Consider the following 18,798-nt stretch of genomic DNA (forward strand, 5'->3'; position numbering starts at 1 on the left):
CTCGAACTCATGAACCGCTAGATGATGACTTGAGCCGAAGTCTGACGGTTAACTGACTGAGCCACCCAGACGCCCCGAGGCCCTCTATTTTCTTTTGATTGCTAGTGGAAGGGCTATTTGGTCACGGAGTTATTTGGTGACAGCAGACATATGTCCTGACATATCCTGGCTGAGTGAAGAGAATGGGGCATCAATGTCACAGAAGAGTACATGGATAAGGCTTAAGAAAATCACCTGTGGGTTACTTAACACCAACAAAAGAAAATAGGACGCTTCTTAAGTGTTGACCACGTCAAAGCAGGTGCTGTTCTAAGAGGTTTTGCCTGGCGGTTCATCTAATCCTACCAACACACTGTGAGAGACCATACTATTATGATTGTTCCCATTTTTCAGACGAGGCAAACTGTCACAGAAAGGTGAAGTCGCCCTACATCATATAACCAGTAAAAGACTTAAAAGTAGGCAGTTGGGCTCTATAGTCTGTGCTGTTTAAAAGCACACATTTAATTAAAAAAAAAAAAAAAAGAGGATGCAGGACTTTCCTAGGACTTTCCTTTCCATAGACCAGTGGTTGTTCATAGCGTAGTAGTTAAAAGTAAAGGGCTTTCAAACCAACTACTAGGTGCAAGTCATAGCTGCTTTAACTCCAGCTGCGTGACCTTGACTGAGGTACTTAGGCTCTCTGAGCCTCAGGTTTCTGCTTAGGAAGATGGAGATGATATGAGGATTAAATGAGTTGGTACACAGCAAGCACTCATGAAGGGTAGTTATTGTTGTTATTAGTTGTATTACTATCTACTTACAAACAGAATGGGTCAGGAGCATCCTGGATTTACAAAGGCCAAGAAAACCTAACTCATTTGCATGGCATTTGTTTTTCAATAATGAAAAAATTGGAAGAAAGTTAAACAGTGTGTCTGCCCTCTTTTTAAAAGAGGAAACTAGATTTTTTTCAACTCTGATTTTGGTATAGATTTGGCATTCATTTTGATGTAACCTACTACTTAGTATTTAAAAAAATCTTTTTAATGTTTATTCATTTTGGAGAGACAGAGTGGGAATGGGAGAGGGGCAGAGAGAGAGGGAGACACAGAATCCAAAGCAGGCTCCAGACTCTGAGCTGTCAGCACAGGGCCTGACACAGGGCTTGAACTCATGAACCGTGAGATCATGACCTGAGCCGAAGTCGGATGCTCAACTGACTGAGCCACCCAGGCTCCCCACCTACCACTTCCTAATAACAGCCTTCAGATCACTGTTGCTTTGTTTTTCCCCACCCCCATTTTCCTGTTCTCTTCTTAACATCTTCTGAAATCCAGTCAGGATGAGGCTCGACAAAACCAGATGTCACAAGAAAAACAAGAAAGAATCAGATTAATGATTCTTCAGCTCAGAGGGAGTAGCGATTTTATTAAGGGAAAACCGCAGAAGTCGTGGATATTGTCGGCAGCATTTGCCCTAGTAGAGCATCTAACACAAACCAGTGAGAAGCAAATGTGTGTGTGTCCCATGTTTATGCTGCTCATGTAAGCACAGAAGAGACACGATCTTCAGAACCAAAGGATGTGGGGAAAAATGAACGGCTTTTTTTGTTGCAGTTAGGTGCCAGGTGGAATCCCTTATTACCAATATAGTAGATACGATCATTCCATACAGCAGTCATACATAGTCTTTACAGCTCGCAGGAGGGGCGCTGTCTACTGTAAATAATTTTACCATGATGCAGCCATGGAGAAAGAGGCACCATTAGCGAGAGGGATTCAACCAGCCAGCCGCTGGCTTGTATTAAAAGAAGACCTGTAATGAATGATTGGGAAGAAGTTGAAAACCGTAGGCTTCTTTGCTTGCAACTTGTATTTTTTGTTAGTGAGGATCATTTTTGCTTTCTAAAGCATTTGATTGATTTAAAGTAACTCTTCTCATTAAGTAATCTTTAAATTAACCTTCAACCATGTATCAGCAGCTGTACGATGAAAGCAAATGCATTATGTATTACTGTTTTGGATATAAGTTCTGAAAAAGCCAACTATCATTCTCAACATCAAAGAATGGCCCTTATCAAGGGCTTGGCTGAGAGGATAAAGCACTGGCTAGTTACCTTATGACCTTGGTTCCAATCCAATTTGTATCGCCAGTCATAGGAGTTCTATGATCTCAGCTCCACACAGGTAGATGGTAGTCCATATCACCAAAACACAGGTTGGCAAAATTGGAATTTTCCTGCTTAGGAGAGACCTAACGCTGAAAAAAGTCCAGAGACATGCAGGTGAAAAAGCATCCAGCTCATAAGCCATCCGAGAGATGGCAGGCTTCTCGACTGGGCGAGGTGGCTCAGAATAGCAGTCTGGGGATGCTCTCCAACCTGGCTTGCAGATAAAGAAATCTGTTTTCAGAGCCTGCAGTTCATCCAAGTCTATTTTTCAAGCCAACGTCTCCTCTCCAAACTTTCCCCTCCCCCATTTCTCTCCTTCCAGAAACAAAAAGCAGAAAGCCCACCAGAAGGATTTTTAGGATGCTATTTGTAGAACTAGTGTGATGGTTCTAATCTCTTGAAAGGATATTCCAATTGAGCTGGTCTGTTACAGACCTTGCTTTTTAATATTAAGATTAAAAATAATTAGTTATCACATTCTCAACAAAGCCATTTAGATTACAGTTAAGTATGAGGACAGCTATGCCCGTAGTGTTGTATTCTCAGGAAGGAGACCTACTACATCAACTGTAGGAGAAAGTACACTAAGCAAAAATACTTTCCTGGCCCCATATGAGCAGTTTTAAAATTTTGAAACATTTTAAATCAAATTAATAAAAGGCAATGCCGTTAGTATTTGGCATTTGTATTTGATAACAGGTAGTATGTGTCCCAACTATGTAGTGTCTTCTTTTCAACAATTTCTTTTTGCTTTTGTACATTTGATCACTGCCTTTATTTTTCATTCTATTCATTAGCACACTAATTTAGTCATTCCTAGGTCCTTTCAAGAAATATTTTAGTAATTGTGAAGTGAAATAGTTAATGTACATACTAATCCTATGTATTTGGTTTGGGAAGAAGGGAGCATTCCAACCTCTGGTTATACAGTATGTCCTTTATTTCCAAATATAGATAGATAAGAATCATCTCTCTTGAGCTCTAAGTCAGAGCACTCGGCCAGGCAAGCAAGGTGAACTTCTGTGATGGTGCCATTAGAAGCATTTAAGAACTTGTTCTCTCTATATACAAATATTAAGTAGCTTCAGCTATTTTGAAAGCAGAGGCACATTTCCTGAGTTGGGCAGGGTGCACTGCTATGGGTTTATGTTTCTACTAAAGGCAGACATGGCTCACCCATAAGATTGAAAGATGACTACACCACCCATGTGAAGCGAAGTCTCTTCTCCTTTTCTGTGTGTGGTGCAAAGTTGGAGAGCTTTGGGACTTCAGTCACCACAACTTGCTCAAATGACTCATGTGGTGGACTTGAAGGAGACACAGGTTGGGGTGGGGTGGTTGTCAGCACACAGAAAGTTGCACGGGGATCCAGACATTCCAATGGTTGTGCCTGGGAAGCAGGTCCCTTGATTTTCCAGGAGGTGGTTAGTCCTTGGTGCCTGCGCCATGAGGCTAAATGGGCTTCTCTCACACGCGCGGAGGGGAGAGCAGATGAAAGGATACACATTCAACAGCCTTTTATTGTCAGCAAACAAAAAGGGGCACACATGTGCCAGTTTATAAATTACTGTTTTCATTAAAAAGGAGTTCAAAAATCAGGTTCCACTTATCATTGTTAAAACCTTAAATTTTTTTTAGCCGTGTGATTTCATTATATGAATTGCAGAACAGTAATAGAGTAATATTACTCTTAAGCCAGCTCACTTAAATTTAAGACATTCAAGACCCAATAATGCATTAGGTTCTTTAGTTCAAGTTATGCAAATAATATACATTTTTTATTCGGCTTCCCACCAGGTTATACATGTATTATAAACACAACAAAGACCTCTTTCTTGTACAATATATTACTCAGAAGCTGGTGAAAAATAGAAGCCAAAATATTGTGAATTACATTCTCAAAATGGTTTGGCTTTGTACGACCGGCTGACATATTTTAAATGCTAAAGAGAAGCTGGGACTGGAAAGGAAAATGTTGACTCACTGTTACCTACTACTGTTGTCATTCATACCGATGTTCTTCAATGTCTAAATCAGATTATTATCTTTATTTTCTTTAGAGTGGAACTAGCAGACCCAGCTTTACTACATTTGGAAAATCAGCAGGGGGAATGGTCATCTCTAAAAGACAAAAATAAAAGAAGGGACTGAAACTTAACATAAATTACCATGGCTGTCCCCAAACTCAGAACTGGAGAGAACCTTTTTATTCTTTCACACAAAGCTGATGACGGAAATCGATATGGATTATTTCACAAGCCTTGTTTCTTAAATATTTTGTATGGTTGCATGATATAATTCACACACTTTTTAAAAAATATAGCCGCTGACGTATTAATTCCATTTGGGCTTTCAAAGAAAAAAAAAAAAAAAAGCTAAAGTTTAGGAAATTAGAAATACTGGTGGGTTCTGTCGTATGACAAACACAGCATTTACATCATTTATAGACTTAGCCCCAAAATTTATACGCTAGGTGGTGAGATAGCTCTGTGTCCTTGCCAAGGTTTCCATGTTGCCATTTATGCCCCATGTAGTCAATTGGTAACTTGCTCAATTTGATAAAATTAATCAATAATATATATATGTATGTATATATATATATATATGGATATATATGGATTTTTCGAGAAAGTGAACATGAGCATATTTGTGTGTGTCTCTGAAACATACAGATGAATCTCATCGTAATCTCATGCTTTAAAAATATCCCTTCACCCAGGGGGCTTTACTTGTTTATGCTGAGCAGACTGAAAACAAAAATAAGAAAAGTGGAAAATAAGAAATTCACAGTCCCTTGGCTTCATGACGTAACATGAGCTCTGTGGGAACGAGGGAGCATTCCTTTATACTTGTATGCAATCTGAGCTCAGTGGCTTTGAAAGCTCTGAAGTCCTCCACAAAACTCTTTCCTCCCTCTTACCCCCCCCCCCCCGCCAAAAATACCCCATCTCAACTAATTTATATAATCTCATCAGCATTTCTAACAGAAACTCTCACCTCGGATTCATTCCTTCCTGCGGTAGAGTGGGTAGAACCAGCCTCTGGAGTACTTAGCAAATCACTCCCAGCCGCTCCTTCAAGTCAACAAGTGTCAGTCAGCACACAGTTCTTTCTAGGCGGCAAGATGGGCCGCACTGGACGGCAGGCCAGCGCGTGTTAGGATGGGTGCATCATCATCTGTTTTGATGCTTGCCTGTCTGCCCCTGAGTCTGCGGATGGCTTCCTTCTTAACAAAATCTAGGCACGGAATCACATTTACTGTCACACCACATAGTGCTGCTGCTGTGAAAGATCAAAAATGGCCCTCCATCACATCGCTATTAAGAATTTTAAAAAAGACTGTGAGGTCCGAATTATTTCTTAATTGCATTTCACACCTGGTTAAGATAGTGTCTACAGCTGCAAGGAGATGAAAGGAGTGATTGATCCTTGAAAAGAGAATAGGTAGGGTAGGCCTTGGAAGGCTTGAGAGCAAGGCACACTGGGACGGAGTGAAAAGCAGAATCCACTTTTGCTAGAATGAGTTTCTTGCCAGCGTTTGAAAAAGAGGAAGGTGGCTCTGGGGGCAGCCTTCATTCTCCAGTGCGGACTGCAAATCCCCCACCGAATGGTCTCACTGTAAACAGCAGATATTTCAGACGCAATTAGACTTCCATGTGCCCTGCAAACAGCTGGGAAGAGTTTCCAAAGTTTTCCCTCTTTAATCTGAGTGGAATACTAAGGAAATAAAATATCCTGACAACTTCTGGCGTGGTCTTGTGACTTTAAAAAAAAATCAGCCTGTGAAGTATCACTGCTCTGTTTTAGTCTAATGCTACTTCTATCTTTTATCCTTTTTAATTAGAAGGCAAATTCTCAGACCGCCAGGCCTAATCCCTACACAGTGGAACAAAGCCCAGCAAAGCCTTTGAACACTGTTCAGCCGGGCAGCACAAACCCTAGTAACTGTTGGCAGTAAGGGCAGGACTCTGACCCTCATCTCAGCCATTCTCCTGCAGCTCCTGATGCACCCTGCCCTTCAGAACCCTATCTGTTGTTCTTCTGTTTGGACTGAAAAGACAAAAGAGGAGACAATGTGGGAAGCCTAGAGGATTGGCTAGGTAGGACGCGGGGCGCTAGTGGAGGATAGGGGCAAGTAAATGGAGTTTCACGGGAATGGACACAGTGGGGAGAATTGGATCACCAGATTAGGTCTTTAGGTTCAAGAAATTTCTTCATCCCTCACTAAATCTTTTCATGGACAATGCCACTTTTTAAACAATTGTTGCATTTCCAATTACTCCAGGAGTGTTCAAACAAATGCCCCCAAACCCTCCATGAAAAGTTTGCTCATATTTTAAACTCGCCAGATGAAAATCAATAAAACAAATACCCCCAAATCAGTGGCAGACACTGACATCTCCAAAGTATTTACACTTGTAATAATATTTGAGTCAAGAGCGTAATTTGAGCTCACTCAAGCAAAACCTGCAACTAGACAGAAACGTGAATTTTCAAAGCTAATGGGAACAATCATGAATCAAAAAGCCAAATTCCGAGTATGCAAATATGAAAAAGGATTGTTTGCATTTCCTACTCTGGCTGTGAATTATTTCAGCAGTGGAACGACAGATGCTGCAAACTTTTCCAAACTGTTCTTAGATGGAGCTACGTGTATGTGGGAATTACGTCTGCAGCCGGGATGGTTGAGAGTTGTATCGGGATTTCTGAAAAAAGATACGTGTTTTCTGTTTGTTGAGACATCTGGGAAAGACACCGCAAGGAAAAAAGGAGGGGAAAACCCCAGAAACCTTTCACTGGGAACATTTTTAGCAGTCCCGCAGACTCTTAAACAGAGCAGGTTTCACAAAACCACTGTCTTTTTTCCCCCACTTCGAATGTCCGCAGAAATACCAATATATGTAGTACAGTAATAAACCCAATCATTATGGCTGTCTTTGTAACCAAATAGAAAATGTGTTACTGACCTGGCTTTGGGTGATGAAGAGGTTAATTTAAATCACAGGAAAGGATTCAGTCAGGGGTTTAGATGAATGATGTCCAATAAATGTGTGCGTTTTATCATGTAATCTCAAATCCAAAGTTAGAGTTGAGCAGCCTTTAAGGAAGTTCCTATTTTTAAAGCTCTCAGTAAGACAGAGGTACCACATTTTATGTTGAAATAAAATGTGACTTTGGAATTTTTAAAATGTGAGTTTCGCCCTTATTTCTGGCATATTTATTTTGAGAACATATGTCTATCTTATTAAAGGACGCCAATCTATGGAATCCTAGTCCATTTCCATATCATATCTATTATTCAAGTGACAAAACCCAGTATCTTCCCCAATACTCTCTGCGCCGTGGAAGCAAATCCTTTCTCCAGGTCACACGGTGGTAAAGTAGGTGAAATGCACAAAGATGATCAAATACAGCTACAGATAGTATGTTACAAAGGATGACGTGGCATTACTGACAGTCTTCTCTCCGACTGCTTTTGTGTTTGTCTTTACCTTTGATACCTTCCAAAAGAATGTGAGACGTAACGGCTACCTACATTGGTGTTCTTTAAACATACCTTACGTTCATTCTTTTCTTCGTTTCCTTGCAGACGGTTTGAAAAATTAGGATACCCTAATTACTTCGGGGGGCTCCCAGCAGCGATCACAATTTGCAAATAAAAATACTTTCAAAATATTTAAAATACTCTGAAAAGATAGAAGCCTGTTAAAGAAATTGTCTAAATGTTTGCATACATTTCACCGTCCAGTGCCCCAATGGAAATGATCAATAAACATTTGCATAAACAACAGCAAATTTATTATGCTCATGCGGGTTTTAAATAATCATTGGAAAGCTTTACCTGGTGGGAAATTATTTCCTGTGGTCCTGCATGCACGTGCTGTCTTTTGCAGGCATGTTATAAAGTTCTATGGACAACCTGCTGTAGTGATATTTAACACTGCATTTCCAAAAGAAGGTTCTAGAGACTCAGAGATAGTCCTAGAAATGAACAGAAGCAACAACCAACACACTTCCCATAAGTCAAACCTGGCGTCACTTCCATCAAGGAATGTGTTTTCTGATTGTTCTTTTCACCATATCATTATCATCTACCTACTCACCTTGATCGTGTGTATGAATTAATTTTATAGGAGTATAATATAAAAGAATCGAGATCCCTGAAATCCAAAGCTTTTGAAAATAGCTTTTTCTTTTAAGAAACGAAGACTTGCATTGAACAGTAGCAATGCAGTATTACCTCGGTATTCAGTGTGGTTGAATATATTCATTAATACTTATTAGAATGTGAGAATTAAAATATCTACTTATATTTTCTACATTTCTCTTTTTTAGAATTCGTATAATTTAGCTGTACATAGTAGCTGTGAGTGAATAGGGTTGCCAAGGTTAAAATATTTTTTGTGCAGCTTAGTTTTTGTTATTGTTATTCAGTTTATTCTACCCAATTAGGCTTTTTTTACTAAGAATAAAACCTTAGAGGGTTTCTGAAGCTTATAATGTAAATGACCACAAAAACTAAGCTCAATCCAAACAAATACAAAAAGAAGAAGAAGAAGAAGAAGAAGAAGAAGAAGAAGAAGAAGAAGAAATCCTACCCTTAATTCTGTATTCTGATCCATCAGTGACTGTATAACTATATCATTAACGATGTTCTCTAACTGGGGAAGTCCCTACCCTAGAGTGTAAAGGATCAAAGAAAACATTCTTTTCTGTCTAGTACACTTAGTAGTCCGGCCTCCCAACAGTGGGATAAAAGGAACTTGCTAAACTGTTGCCATTTTGCAACATCTGCTATAATTCCCCTAAATCCAGATTTGTCTGACACAGAGAGGCCTGTTCTTACATCATTGCCATGTGACAGAATAACACCAGTCACATCAAGCTTGAGCATTGCAGCTTCAGGCTATGATAATATGAAGAAAACCTTTTTGCCTAGGGCAAAACACTTGTAACAAAGTATTATTCATCTGGCCAATTTAAATCTTCTCTCAAAAAGGTACCCAGAAACATATGCAGTATGCCTTTGTAAAAGGCTTGAGCAGCTCATAGGCAAATGACCTGAACCAAGAGTACAAAACCTAATGTCCTGATTAATTACTGCTAAGCGGCTCTGATACACAGAAAAGAGAATGCTGGTACTAATCCTTAACCCTGTCCTACATTCTCAAAATAGCCAAAACACTGCTGACAGTTAGAAAAACAAACCTGTCTAGGTTTTAAAAAAAAGAAAAAAAAAGTCGTACATTATCACTTGATGCCCTCCACCTAATAAAACCAGGATGCAGACAGATTAGGGAGTTAGTTACCAGTCCAGGGGGCTTCTTGGGACAAGGACACGGCCTCGTGGAAAGAAAACAATCCGAAGGGGGAAAAATACGTAACAACAATACACAATCCCCAAACAGAAATATTTGGGGTATTCTTATTTTCAGGGTTCAGCTTCCAAGAGACTGAGCTTGCCTGGAAATTGTTCCTTAAGAGTTGAGCAACCTCAATACCGCAATGCCTTGCTGATTAACCTGGAGCAAAGATTGCTGTGCTTAGAATTTTATTAGGAAAGGGTGTTAGAATTTTTTACCTATAAAAATAGGAGGATGCTCATATTTCACTCTAAATATCAGACATGTTAGATTTCAAACTATTTGAATTGGAAAGCTATCTTGGTTTCATCAACCACTCAAATTACATCTACCTTTATTAATAAAGCAGAGTTCTGGAGTCCTTGTTATTTTTGCTGAGCAAGAAATAAATGTCTAAAAAGAGAAAAGTCCTGTAAGGGAGAAGGAAGTTGCCTATCTTAGCAAATTTCTTTCATTAAAAAAAAAAAAAAAATCAAAAGGTCACTAAAATGCAGCTTGTCGTACTATCAGCCATAATGCTATTACATTGTAGGTAAATAAAATTAAAATACTTCTCTTGGACTTTATGTAAAAACATGTACTTCAATAACACTAATTTAGAGCAAATAATGACCTTTATCTATTTCGAAAGCTGTTCTTAACTTGACATTATCTTACAGGTACACCCTCTTCCCCCCCCTTCCCCCCCCCCCCCCACCCCCGAGTTCTAGGAAATAGCAGGGAACGGGGAAGCCATCCAAGGCTGGGGTTTTGAAGGGCCAGCCTAACTAGGTTCAGGGTCATTTTACTAACTAGGCTGCCCCCAATGCAAAGGAGAAGAGGCATATTTTCACCTGCAATGCAGTTGTTCTCAAGTCTAATTCCATTTTGGATTTTCAAGAATATTTCTCTGTGGGTGCACATCACTTGTAGACACAAGCATTTTCACGTGCCACAGCTACCCACCCATTCTTTAATAGATGGTATAGGAAATACATTTTCCACCTGTACGGATCAAAGCCATCAGATGATGACCGCCGGAGCAAATGCGTGATGCTGCTTTGGCATCACAGCCTGGGTTTTGATGGTTTGTGGTGTTTTTAAGGACACCAAGCCCTTGCTTCTCTTTATACAACCCTTTTTCTCCCTTTCCCTACCTTTTTGCTCTGCCTCTTCCTTCCGCAACTGGTCCCCAAGGGATGCACGTTGATTTCCCATCATTCCTTAGGCCCTTTCTTTCTGAATTAGGGCGACTCACCTTGTCGTTAATGAGGGTTCAACTTTGGAGTCCATTCACCTTGGTTCATGACATCCCCATAATTCTGAGCACCGTCTGCTCCTGCACATGCTGACCTTTGATGGAGATTGTCCTTCCTGAAGCCTGAAGCCCTGACTCTATGCAAGGCAGAGTAAAGAACCAAATCTTGCCACTTCTCAGCTCTGGACATCCAACCTGATAATCCTTCAGAGGTGAAAGAGCTGCTTTATTAAAATACTGCCAAGATTTGACACCATTTAGGGGGAAACTTCTCCTGTTGGTTAGTTGCAGATTTTTTTGGCAGATTAAAAAAGATAAGAAGTTTGAAAATCACTGCCCTTCTTGGAATTGAACTGAAATGTTACTAAGGATTGGAAAGACTAAAGTAATTCCCATTATCTGGTCTCCCTTTGACTTGTCAGTTTCCCTAAGGTGTAGGAAGAACAATGGAGAGCACATAAATTTTGGATTAAAGAGATCCAGACTTCAAACCTGGTTCTTACTTATGAGCTGCATGACCCTGAGTGAATTACTTGATGTCTCTAAACCTCAATGTCCTCAGCTGTAAAATGGGGCCACATGGGGCCTGTTTCACTGGGTTGTTGGAAGAAGTCAATGAGATAATGATTATAAAGCAAGCTCTTTAACCAACCTCAACAATCCTATTAGGCATTATAATCTCCATTTCACAGAGCAGGGGTGAATGGTTCAGGAAGGTTAAAGCACTTGCCAAATGTCACGGTCACATCACAGGTGTTTAATAAGTGGGGACTATTTACAATCATCAAACCAAGGAGCGTGGGTTCTCACCTACCTCCAAGTAACTCGAGCGCCTTTGCTCTTAGGGGTGAGAGAGCCAAACTTCCTTTTTGACTAGCTCTTCAGAGGCCTTGCCAAGAAAGCACAAGACAAAGGGAAATACCCTCTCCTCCCCTTTACCACCCTCCCACTTTGCAGTAGGCCTTTTTGAAGTTTTACCTCTTGTATCAATGCAACAACCCTTCAAGTTATCATCTCCTTTTCACCAGAGCACGATCCAGAGCCTGAGAAATGTTACATTGCTTGCCAGAGGTCACAGGCATTCTTTATGGTGGAACCAGCCTTGTAAATTCCAGCCTCTCCTCCCCTGGGGCCCTTGCTCTTTCCACTACGGCCCTGACTCACTGTTGTTCTGCTCAGGGGCATGGGGGCAGAGAGCGGTCAGGGGTTGGAGAAAGAATGGCTAAACCTTTTGCAAGGGATGTCGTCTGTAGCAGGTGCCAGGAACCCCTCCAGAAGGTCCTCTATACACTCAGGAAAACTACAAGGGTTTCTGGAATGAAGTTTACATAGAAACGAATCTTAGGTAAAAATAGAAATCAGGGGGCGCCTGGGTGTCTCAGTGGGTTAGGCATCCAACTTTAGCTCAGGTCGTGATCTCACGGTTCGTGGGCTCGAGCCCCAGGTCAGGCTCTGTGCTGACAGCTCAGAGCCTGGAGGCTGCTTTCGATTCTGTGTCTCCCTCTCTCTTTCTGCCCCTCCCCCACTCATGCTCTGGTTCTCTCTGTCTCAAAAATAAATAAACATAAAAAATATTTAAAAAAAAATAGAAATCAGGGTTAAATTACTAGGTCACTAAACAGAAAAGACCAATACAGTAGAAGCCATTTCAGGGTGTTTTTGCAAAAGAAAAATATTTCCAGAAGAAATAGTGACCTAATAGCCTATATATATTTTTTTTTTTTTTTTTTTTTTATATGAAATTTATTGACAAATTGGTTTCCATACAACACCCAGTTAATAGCCTATATTTTTAACCGTGTATGTACCAAAATGATTTTTTAAATTAGCATATTAGAAAATCAGGTTAGTAATAATGGAGTTATAACTGCTGATTCCCACCATCCCTCTGTCCCAACCCAAACTCCATATCCTCTCTGCCTCATTAGGGATTGTGATTAGAAGACAGAAAATTAATTGAAAGGACTCTCAAGGGTACTCTGTATCCCCTGCCTTCTCAAAGATCCTCAGGTGATTAAAGAAATGTGCATACGAATCACCTGGGGACCTTGTTAAAATTCAGATTCTGGTTCAATAGGTCTTGGGATGGGACCTACCATTCCACTTCTCCCATGAGAGGCAGAGAGTTCAGATGACCGAAGTAATACAGACAGTGGATCAACTCAGTTCTACCTCTTGAAAATGTTAGTGCAGCCCTTAGAGTTCAAGAGATCCTGGTTGAAGTCAGGGTGCTAACTCTAAAGTATTGCTCATTCCCAGACGTCAGAGGCAACCAACCTGGAGATCCTGTATGGTAGGCGGGTTCAGCTTGCCAAGTAGAACAGGCTACTCAAGTTAGAGGAGGCGGGCAACCTGTCGTATAGATCCCCACCTTTAACCAAAAAGGTCAGGAAGAGAAAGGTTTGTCAGTGACCTAATAAGCCCAGGTGAGAATCTCTAAGTAGGGACCAGACCCTGATTGTCTTAAAACCAAATTTCCTATTCAATTAGAATGTAAAAGGTGAACAGTTGGCTGTTGGTAGGACTTAATGGGTAGGTGCTGGGGAGAAAGGTACTGTGAATCCTCAGAAAAGGCAAAACTAGAGCATCCAAGCACAGAGCAGGGTGAGGGAAGGAGTGGTGGGCTTCCCCCCACCCACCCCCTTTTCCTTCTTTTACTGTGATTTTTCTGGCCCTGGCCAAGTGAAGGAGACTTGAGGGGGTGAGTTACATTACTGGCTAAGATTTTTTTTTTAAGTTTATTTATCTTTGACACACAGAGAGAGAGAGAGAGAGACAGAGCATGAGTGGGGGAGGGGCAGAGAGAGGGAGGTACAGAATCTGAAGCAGGCTCCAGGCTCTGAGATGTCAGCACAGAGCCCGATGAGGGGCTCGAACTCACGGACCGCGAGATCATGACCTGAGCTGAAGTCGGACGCTCAACCGACCGAGCCACCCAGGCACCCCAGAACTGACTAAGATTTAAGGATGAGAGTTCTGCTGGAGGGAGCCAGAGTGAGAAGAAGGAGAAGGCAGCTGAATGAGAGGTAAAAGCAGGCTTCGCAGGGTGGGGCTGCAGGAGGGCTGAAACTTTGGCTGTCTGCAGGCAAGGACCTGCTACTTCTCAGGAGCTGGGCCATACACTCTTATATGTTAGATCGATCACCTGGTGGCAGATTCGGATTGAGGCCAAATTGAGAATAGGATTAAGAACTAGGATTTGTCTCTTGTCTTGTCTTTCCATTCCCTGGGAAGAGTGAACTACATCAGACTGAAACCCACCTGCCCTCCATCCCTGCACTGTCCACTTCCAGGTCAGAGGGATGTTTAACAAGGGCAAGAATGGTCATGTGACTTAGGGTGCCCCAGTGGGAAATGTGATGGGAGAGTGCCAACGTGGATTGGTTGCTCTTGTCTCATAGCAAGAGTGTCTCTCGCACACAAGTTTTTAAAAGTGGTTTTGGCAGAATGGGTGTATGAGCCTATGGGAAAGTTCTATGCTTAAGTGTTCTATTAGATAAAAAAACTAATTGTTTCCGATTCTTAAACAGAAAAGGACGATCATTTCCTGTTAGCTATTAAAATACATGCTTTCTTATGAGACTGGCGGACCTGCTTCCTGTTTTCAGAAGCTGGACAGAGGGGTGGCTGGAGAGTAGTCATTGTGAAGCCCTGCGATTCACCCCATTTTGGCCGTTGCTAATGCCCCCTTGAATCTGTTAACACTTTTTTTCTGAAAACCTTCTTAGTGGATGTGAAGGGAAAAAAGGGGGAGGGGGATAAAGGCTACTGTCAGATTGATTAAGTGAACGCTCATTAGAGAAAGTAACAAGAGGTGAAATCTGCATATGCATTGCAGAAATGTGTCTGATCTTGCTAAGTTGTAAAAAGACAAAAGGGCTGAAAACCTCCCTAGCTGGAAGTACTTGAGGGAGAACTGGGGGAGGGGAACATTCTCTAATAGTGACCATCCTTCTTTATAAACACATGCTAGAGCAGCCACAGTCTGCAATACTTGGCTATATATTTGCAACTCTGTTTTCTAGAAATTTGTACTACAAATATAAACGAATTAATCTGACTGTTCCTAGAATACACTAGCCACTTCCTTAATTTATTTTAATACGAATTTTATTTCCTCCTTTTCCTTTCACTCCTCAAGAGACCCTTCCCTCACCCCATATATAACTATTCTATTGTACCAAGAACCTAAAGCGATTAGTTTTGTGTCATTGGGGGCATAAACTGTTTCTGTCCAGAGTAGAATAGATTTTTTTTCTTTCTCAGTTGTAAAAGATAAGCAAACCTAGAGTCAATTATTTTTGCTTAAATTTCTTGTTTGTTGGAGGTGAGTGGGGCCATCCTTACCAAAATTCTCCCTAGCTTACTGGCCTGAACAAAAAATTTAGAATAGGATCTAGGCTCCAGGCAATCGATATTGACTTTAAGCAGGCGAAGGTCCCCCCCCCCCCCCCCCCCCCCGCTCGCTATAAAGTGGTCAGCTTGGTATGTAATTACAATGAACAGTTAAGCTGGTAACTTGAGTAACGCTTTTAAGAAGACAGCGTATTTCCAATTCCTCTCATCTGTGGGAGAAGCCTAATACTATAGCTGTAAGATAACGGTGATGATTTTTTGTTAGTATGCATTTTTTATGAACAAAAATTTCGTAAGTAGTGTCAAATCTGATGTTTCTGTTAACGTTCATTGTCAGGCATTCCTGTGGTTAGCTTTCTACCTTTCTGCTAACACCTCAAACTCAGCTCCTCGTCTCCAGAAACCTAACCAGAAAATTCCTTACCGAAAGAGATGATGGTGTTGACCTTAACCTGCAGAATGAAGATACTTCAGGGCTTAGTGTGAAAAGCGAGATAGAGGGGCGCCTGGGTGGGTCGGTCAGTTAAGTGTCCGACTTCGGCTCAGGTCATGATCTCAAGGCTCATGAGTTCAAGCCCTGCATCGGGCTCTGTGCTGACAGCTCGGAGCCTGGAGCCTGCTTCAGATTCTGTGTCTCCTTGTCTCTCCGCTCCTCCCCCGCTTGCACTCAGTCTCTCTCAAACTAAATAAACATTTAAAAAAATAAGGCAAGGTAGACAGTGATATCAAATGTGCCTCAACTGACACCAACCTTTAATTTTAAAAAGTTAGAAAGAAGAAAAGCACAAGCTTGACATTTCTTAGGTTTAGAAAAAAGACAGCATGCATGAGGGGTGGACCAGACTGCCCTGAAGATTTGAAAGGAGATGAACAACAATAATAATAATGCTTTGCCAGAGGATGTCCTTTGAAATATCTGCAGACTGCAACAAAGTGGCTCTTCTCATATGCCGGGTTGTCTGGGCTGTTTTGCACCATTATGTGCTTTGGAGATCCTTGTAATTACAAATTTAAGACTTAAATCCTCAGTTCTTCTTTATATTTCTAAACTACCCCCATAGGTATATTTACTTCCTTCTTTTGTCAAGCTTAAACATTTCCAATTACCTCAGATTCTAAAGGGAAATGTGATGGTTAAATTCCTGCACTTGTAATGACATTTATTAATCCAGTTCTGGTGAGAAATGTTGAATGTCTTGCCTTCCCAAATCATACATTTTAATTCCAAACACACCTCCAAAGAAAATTGACATTGTTTAATTAAAACGAGGGTGCACATTAATAAGAAAGGATATCATTTTGTTATTTATATATAATTTTATTTTGTTAAAAAAAATGAACAGAGACTACTGGTAAGTTCCATAATTGCCCTCCATGGTGAAGGAATAAGTGTAGGAGAGAAGAAAAGCACAGTAAGACACATATGTTAGTAAAACACTCCTTAATACTACACAAGCTGTAGAAAATGCTACTTTGCATTTGGTCCTCAACATGGCTAACTGCAAGCCATTGAGTAAAAAGTGCACCTTTTAAACTAATTCCTTGGTCCGAAGATAGAACCACAACTAGAAACCTCCTCATTAATACGCTATAATGGTCAAGTAAGAGATTAATAGCAAAGTCACCTGCTAAAGCAACCAGGAACCTGTTGATTAACAATAAGCCTCCAAAAATAAGATACCAGATTGCAAAGCAAAATCGAGTCTCAGGGCAACAAGTGCTTCTGTAATTTATTCCTTCTTTATATGAGGGCATAAAGCTCCCTTTATAAACGTGTTTTCCAGGCCCTGCTGTGAGCTGTAGGTGTGAGCTTTTCAGCTGATTTATTAATTTTAGTTTCAATCAACGTGTCACCTGCAGACACAAAAATGTAGGCCTCACCACAGAAAATACAATTTAAGAGAAAAAAAAAAAGTAAAAGAAAAAACAGGGCTCTGATTCAAAAAACTCTGCCAGCATTTTTTTTTTTCCCGACGAACACTGGAACGTCTATTCTTTGAGATCTCAAATAATTCCCAGCAACATAATTAAAAGAAATCAAAATTAAACATTTTTGTCATACTTCGAAAGTCAGTCTTAGACCCGGGAAGAGTAACATGAGGCCTGCCAAAACCATCAGTTCCTCTTGTCAGTAGGGGTACATTCTCCCCAAAGAATCGAGTGAACAACAAGTCCCCTGGGCAAAATGTGCAAAAAATTCTCAATTAGTTGTCTTTATTTAGTGAGCACTATGGGGTCCTCAACCACACTATAGAATTATGGCAAGAAAGCTGAGCTCTTCACTAGCTTATTAGCATTCTCAGAGGGTTGGAGCGCTGCTGATAGCAGGCTGTTGCCTCCAAGAGCTGTTGGTGGGACCCCTACACTCCCGGGCTTTGTCCTTTTGTCCTTCCAAGCCAGCAGGAAGTACTGCCCTATGTTCGGGGCATTCTGGGATACCTTCATTCCATTCACAGTTTGCATTACCGACCGGGCCCAAGTCTTTGTTATTGACTATGACCATCACTGTTGCAGGTTTAAATGAAAAGCAAAAGCAATCCGTATGTATCAGTCAATCCTAAATGCAGGTTGAGGAAGTAGCCCCTTCCAAATGAACATCCTCGTAGGGCTGGAGTGGCCTTCTGCGGCCAAAGCCCCACAGGAAATCCATGTCCCAGGTTATAATCTGGCTGCTTTCTTTCATCCCGAAATGACGTTAGGCGAGGGGCTAGAAATGGGAGTGGGTTAGTGAATATACCAGACTGCGTCCTCAGCGGTTACATTTTTACAGCACTCCCTTACCTATTGATCTCCTCCCCACACCCACAACCCACTTACCTCTAAACACTCTTGTCCCAGAAAAAGAAAACGAGAAAGATGAAAAGTGAAAATAAAAGGAGAACTGGCAGCAAGTGTTAGAAATGCCTTTTCTAAAGAAGAGGGTATTTGCCGCTTTAGGGAAAACACTATCATTGACTAAATTAACAAGTTGTCTTATCAACTGCCATAAGCCTCGGAGTCTAATTAATTTAGTACTGATCAATAGTCCTGAATGAGGCATTGATTTCTGCCTGCTCGAAAGGGCTGCAGCTGAAATCACTTTCTCTGTATGCCACACACACACACACACACACACACACACACACACAGGCATCCAAAGCTTATGCGTTATCACATTAAGATTTTATTTCACTCCTTCTATGTGAACGGGAATTTCATGAACCAACTATAAATGAGAAAATGGAATCAAAAGCAACTTTGGAAGTAAGAACAGTTTTACTAGCAAGTGTGAACAGAGCTTGAACACTCCTGGCCAAAGTTCTGCTTCCTTAGAAAATGTCCTTTGAGTGAGATAAAACATTAGCAAAGAAAAAAGAGAACTGAGGTGCTTTGCTTACAATAGGTAGTAAGTGCTTTAATTGGTCATAAAACATGCAAAGAGGGCTTGGGTTATTCCTTTGTCTCTTATTTTTCGAGTGCTGATGATACTTTATTAAAAGTATTCTGATCCGAAGTAATAATAACAGTAATGCTATCTGGCCAAGGGCAGAAGCAGATGGTGAGTCTCTGATAAGAATGAAAACATGTGGCAGAGCTACACAGATTTGTCTTTTACTGCTGGGGTTGGTGGGCTAGGGGTGGGGGTAGGGGTGGGGGGGGGCGGAGGAGGACTTTCTACTTCCAAAAAAGAAAAAAAAAGATCAATGACA

The 18,798-nt window shown here is 41.0% G+C and overlaps 2 long non-coding RNA genes across 7 annotated transcripts in view; one reads left to right on the forward strand and one right to left on the reverse strand.

Moving 5' to 3' along the window:
• LOC111560878 overlaps window positions 1–18,798 on the forward strand; it is a 214,076-nt gene that overhangs the window by 67,530 nt on the left and 127,748 nt on the right. The gene's annotated exons all lie outside the window — the stretch shown is intronic.
• On the reverse strand, window positions 1,401–5,484 carry LOC109500854. Its single transcript, XR_006599634.1, has 4 exons — window positions 5,150–5,484; window positions 4,143–4,273; window positions 3,329–3,613; window positions 1,401–2,362 (listed from the first exon to the last, which is right to left on the reverse strand). It is a non-coding gene; the product is annotated as an uncharacterized LOC109500854 (long non-coding RNA).

This window comes from Felis catus, chromosome B3 (genome assembly GCF_018350175.1).
Source record: "Felis catus isolate Fca126 chromosome B3, F.catus_Fca126_mat1.0, whole genome shotgun sequence".
In the NCBI taxonomy this organism is placed as follows: Eukaryota; Metazoa; Chordata; class Mammalia; order Carnivora; family Felidae; genus Felis; species Felis catus.